The sequence below is a fragment of the Mercenaria mercenaria genome, chromosome 9, assembly GCF_021730395.1.
Source record: "Mercenaria mercenaria strain notata chromosome 9, MADL_Memer_1, whole genome shotgun sequence".
NCBI lineage: Eukaryota > Metazoa > Mollusca > Bivalvia > Venerida > Veneridae > Mercenaria > Mercenaria mercenaria.
Genome location: NC_069369.1, coordinates 25,641,577 through 25,648,043, shown reverse-complemented (window position 1 = coordinate 25,648,043; position 6,467 = coordinate 25,641,577).

Below are 6,467 nucleotides of genomic sequence, written 5' to 3'. Positions count from 1 at the left end.
TTAAGTATCAAAAATACATTATACTCGTACAAGATTAATAATTATCTTGAATTAAATTGATATCAGATGTTAGACAGTAGTGTCTAGACTTTGTTTGCTTTGAAGGTCTACACACACGTCTTCAGTTTTTTATTTAATGTGTCGTCGCGAAAGCGGGGTTCTATTCGATCGTTGTTAGCTTGCTTCTAATATACGTAGAAAATGCATGGAGTTTTGTAAATGTTGCGGTATAAGTGACTGCATCACGGTTTGTAATATGCTTATTGATGCGGTCGCAAAAATGAGAAAATGTTGTGCTTAGCCGTCAACTGAAATCCTTGAACATTTATAGTCTTGTATTTCAGAGAAAAGGATTGACATTAAAACTACAATAAAAGCAGAGTTTACTTCTCTGTGTGTTTTGTTTCATCATTCTAAAATCGATCCTCGTGAGGGAGTAAGATTGTCATGCTGATATGTGTACATTCTCTGAATTATATTTTCCTTTCCTCATTATATCAAAGATTTGAATGATAACGTTTTACTTTAATTTAAAGTTTGTGAGAAGCAGTGTTTATATCAGAAGCTTTTAATCGTTTAGATTAGACCGAATCAACCAACATTTCTATGTACTTATCTTTTTAACTTGCATGCCGGACAGAGTTTCTGTCGGTGCTGGAAAAATTCTTGGGTGTAAAATGACTCGCGTGCTGTAGTTCGTAAAAGAATGCACTAAATCGTACCCTACTTTAACGAAAAGTTGATTATAAGAGAAAATTATACGACGTTTTGTTTCTTCTATTATGTTAAGTCTGTTTGTATTTGCGGATGAAATATCCGGCTCTCGCGTGATTCATTTGTGGTACTCAGCACAGCCTCGTTACCGCCTAAACATTAAGCCCCGAGCCAGATATTTCAATTTGCATCTTCAACCAGTGACAGATCCTTAAAAACCTCTTATATTCACAAAATAAACATGTAACAGTCACTATTTTCACGATCATTTTGTTTTTATTAATTTTGAATTAGGCTTAGTCTGTTAGTTTGTTTCATTTCCGTAGCTTGATAGGTTCAATATCAACTACACAACGTTTCTAACACAAGATCACATATCATATTGTTTCATTCAGGCCTCTTATATACAATCATATGCCCATGTACAATTACAGAAAAACAACCAAGAACTGTCTGTCAGAGGTTTCTGTTATGTATATTAAGAGACAATTTGTATTAAGACAAGTTCTTTACGTAATTATTTAACATTTTTTATTTCAATTATTAAACAAAATAAACCGTGACATTACGACGATATATGTTGTCAATAAAGTACTAGATGTTTAAGTTATTATTGTTGATTGTAGTACTAACGAAATGTATGTTAACTGTCATTTAAATTTTAAACACGTTTTTATAAGTTTCTTAACAGATGTTGATGATCATATTTTTAAAATACGTAAAATATATTCAGACAATTTCTACACACACGTTAGTTTCTGTTGTTTTTTCCACCTTTATCGAAACAAAGGGTTTCCTTAAAAACTCAAAGAGAAAACATTACCTTTTACAACGACGTATATCTTGTATTAGGGTTTCGAAAAATAAAGCCTGTAACAGAAGACATTACAAAAGTTTATTACATAGATTTCAGTGAATCATCGACATCTTACAGTGAATATCTGGTACTTTCACAGTAAAATTATCAACTATATATCTTATTAGATTGAAATATATTTCACGTGAGAGCACCATAATTTACATTCTCATATAAAATATATAGTGTTCATTCGATGAAATATGTTATGATTTTACACTGAAATTAAGAAAACCTTCTATTCATGTTGACGTGACACGCCACATACATGTGTAACACGCTTAGTACATTTAGTGGAAGACAAAATGTTTGGCTGTTTCAGAAGTACATGTACAATGCAGTTACAGTTATTCTAACCTAAAATGACATTTATTGACAATTTAATTATTTTGGACTTATAAAGGTCTATATGGTTGACAACAATTACTGCAAATATGCTAGGAATTTACAGCTTTTATAATAGTTTAAAAATTCTAAAACTATTCGGAAACTACTCAGTGCGATACAATAACTAACATTAATCTATGATAAAAGATGGATAATCTGTTTAATTAACAAGGAGATATCTTATTGCAAACTACACAATAATCTTTCTGTTTTTCCATTCTGTTTATTAATATAGCTTGTTTGTAAAATGAAAATAAACTTGTATCTATTTTAATGAGAAACTACTTCGCTGGACAAAGGGCAATAATGTGACGCTTTTGTGGGGGTTTTTTTACATGTAATTTTCGCAGATGCTTCAACCCTTCATCTTAAGTGCAAATAACTATAATTCCAACATTACTAACTTGGGTTTCTATTTGATTAAATGGCAACAGGGCCTTCAATGGCCATTTCCCAAGTACCTGTATAATTATAGGAAATTTATCTGTTTGACTAAATCATGTGATTATACCCTGTGTAAAAATGAAATAAAGTTTTAAAATTCGCACAATTATCTTGGAAACGAATATATACTTTTGAAGTGTATATCTCAATCTCATTAATTATTGCAAATACTCATTGTAGTAGGGATCGAGTGAATAGGACTAATAATTCAAAAACAATCATAAATTGTACATACATTGTATCAAAAATCGTGCTCAGATTGAAATTTTTGAAATATCTTTTTTAGACAATATGAAATCTTTTGACTGAAATTTTATTGTGAAGAAATATTATTTATTGTATTTATATTAAATTTTATTTTAAAGTTATTCTGCTGCATGTCTGTTCAGCTTTGAATACGTTGCAGAAGAGGTTCAGTTGCGGTCGTTTAGTAATTGATAATTCGATTATTGTATTATATATTTAACTTTTTTAGATGATAAAGTTTTAAATGGTTGCTCGTTCTATATTTGTAAGAATTTTAATAAGATTTGCGGAATTTGCAGATGATGAGTAATGAACTCAAGTGTAAGAAATAAGTTATCGGGCCGATTAAAAAATAAGACATTCACTAATTTTTGTTCAATCTACTTTTCGCCTGTATAAAGTTAGTTATTATGGACTAGTTAAAGCTAAAATCAAATTTTTACAATTAATTCTAGTTTAAGTTTGTAAATTTAACTCTAAGTAATATTTAAAGAAAATATCAAAATCTTATCAATTGATTGTACCCAAATATCTGATTAGAATTTTAAATACATTTAGAATTTACAATAACAAAGAATAAATAGATAAGAGTAATATACATACATTATCCATATATCCAAACAGTTAATCACAATTTGTCTAAGAATAATTGTTCCCATTCGATGCTAATTTAGAAAACACAAACCTAGTTGTTTGCGCACTGTATCGAGTAAAGCAGTGTTAGCGCACAGCCTGAAGTCACAGCTATGTTGCCATTCCCTATCAATAAGAGTAACGAAGCAGACGTCTCTTTTTTCAATATTCTCATACAAACAGCTGCTTCCCCCTACAGCTCACTCCACTATATAGTGTATGTGAAAGCTTGCATGAAAAAAACTGTCTTACAATAATTGAATATGCTGAATAAATATTTTGTCATTTTTCCTTACCACCTCGGACTTATTAAAGTAACTAAGATGTGTCAAAGCTTTGTTGCAATCTATCTGTAAAAGTGCCCACTCATTTTGCAGGTCAAAACAATAATTCACATTTACAAAATTATTTCTAGGTCCACATGCTTAATACTGTTGATTCTTAAACATATGTCATAAACTTTAGCTGTTCTAGTACACAAAGGACAGGAGATAAGCGGTAATAAATCATTTATTTAACTAACAAAGCGCAACGAAGTGTACCCAATAACTTTATTCATTTCTGTGGTTTCTGATTGAAAGTTTAGACTAGTTAAAACTATATTTATTTAATTAAGTTGTGAAAACTTTAATCAAACCTATATTTAGTTCTGGCAGCATCGTCCTGTAACCAGAAACAAGAGATTAATTGAATAGTAATGAACTATTACCCTTGCTTTGTGGCGTTAAAGCAGATGTAGTGTGAAGCAAAACATCTCAGTTACTTACAAGCAAAATGTTCAAGCCAGTTATGTAGTAGTTAAGACATTCGACAAGTGTTTCAATTTCGCCATGTGGTTTCAGAGAATAAAACAAACATGTTGCTGTGAAATTTTGGAGTACGGTAATAAGTTATCGTATCAGATGATTATTCCTTTAAGATTTGCTTCAATTTGGCTGGATGATGAGAACGTTCAAACTATTTGCGAAAAGTTATCAAACAGCATACTATATAACCGTAATTTTATCATACATGTTTGTTTGTATGTCTGTTTTGGGTTTAACGCCGTTTTTCAACAGTATTTCAGTCATGTAAAGGCGGGCAGTTAACCTAACCAGTGTTCCTGGATACTGTACGATGTGTAGATGTAGCATTATCGTTTGTATCTTTCTTAAAATAATATGCTGGCTTAGAGAATGTTTAGAAAGCCTTGTTGGAGGTTATTTGAGTTTGTGGAAAAGAAAGCCGATTTCTTTTTGCAAACTCATATTGTATTCTAATCTGTCTGATTAAGGAGGTTTAGAGTTGAGTTATTATTATAGTCCACTTAAAGGGTTTCAACGACCACAGAATCTGCCATAAAAGCTTGTAAAGCTTGCAGACTGAATAGCAAAGAAATTTATATCGTTAATCAAAGAACACCAGTCTCAAACACAACGGTTAGTAATTGTAAATAAACATCGTACTTGAAAGGATGCTATTGAAAACTTGCCAGACTGATGTTTTGTTAACAAAGAAACGGATCCCGTCTGTTTTGAATACATTTGACTTGCCAAAGGAACAGTTTGATTTACAGCTTAGACATTTTATGAGTAATTGCTGGCTAACTTTGGCCACAGTGTTACATAATGCGTTCCCAGTTGAAATCAATTTGCACGCTTTTGAGACAGGAAAATGGTTCGATTGCACTCCCAACTTTGACCGTCATGTTATTTAAATTTTTTAAGCAACATCTTGTTCATGCTTCCTTTCATAGATTCCTTATTGTATTAATGTCCCTCTGGGTATACAGTTTCTGGTAAATTTATCTTGGAAGGTGGCTAGATATTGCAATAAAAGTAAGAAATATTCGATAACATCGTGCTAAGTTCCTTCTTTATTTGTAAGGGATTCAGCGAGAAGTAATTTTATTTTACACCCATTTTGTAATAAAGGAGTATAGTACGAAAGTATTAAAGAGTGATATTTGTAACCAATAAACTAGTTTAAACTACCCTAGAATGTAGTTGCCACTGACCATTCCAAGCCGGTATCCTACTTGATTTCTTCTTTGTGTATGTCTGGTTGTTACTTCTATGTCATTATAATTGCATTTCGTCTGTGTACAGTTGCTTAGCCGTAGTGCACGTAAACGTACTCATATTTCCATGTTGAGTGCTTTCGAATGTCTTCAAAATAGTTCGATATATAAACGCTAACGGAATATATCTAATTTCGTAAGATGTAGTTAAAGCAACTAGCTGATTCAATCGTTGGTCATGGTTATCTAAAATAGCACTACTCCAATTTTTTATCGCCTATTTTACAAGAAGGGTATCACGTGGTACATATATATCTTGAAAATAGAAAATGGTGATTGTATATAAAAATAGAACACGTTTAATTGATTATCCAATATTTTTCCTGGGTAGCCATGGGAAGTATATTATAAAGAAAATGTCTGATGTAACATTAAAGTATAGACAATGCTCGTCAAAAATGATATGTCCAAGTTTATATAACTATTTAAAATAACATATTGAGTTTCGTTTTATTTCAAAGCAAGCATTTGATCACTAGTTTACCAAATAACGATTATCGAAGATGCACAAAACAATTAACTGTAGACAGGAGGTATTTATACACTTAATGTTGGAGTCTTATCTGAATAATGATTGCTTTTAGTACACGAATCTTGGTACTCCAAATTTGTGTAAGTATTTATGTACAGTGTAGCTGACGGTCGTGGTAAGCTCAGCTATCTCCGTAAACTTTCCTGTAATTTACATGCAATTTGATTTCCACCACTTGTATCAACTAAAAGTACCAAATGCAAGTGTTTGATATGACTTAGAATTACCAAATATCGTCTATGTGCTGGTATATCTATCGAAAAATTGTCATAAACGCAGTATTAAATATAAAACTGCACATTGATATTCAACTTCTTTTGTAAAGCGTCATAATCTTGTCAAAAAGCAATACATGTCTTATGTATACAACACGCGGGAGACAGCTTTTAATCTATACTGCAACCCATTATTTTCAATACCAACGCCGAATATCTTTTTGAAAGATTGTGAACGTTGCTTCAGTTAACTAGACATATATTTAAATAAATAGTGTTTACCTGAAGCTTTCGGTTGTTTAAAATTGTCTATATTTTAATAATTAAATAATTCATAGATTTATATATTTTGATCACTGGCACCAGATCAGAAAGAAAATG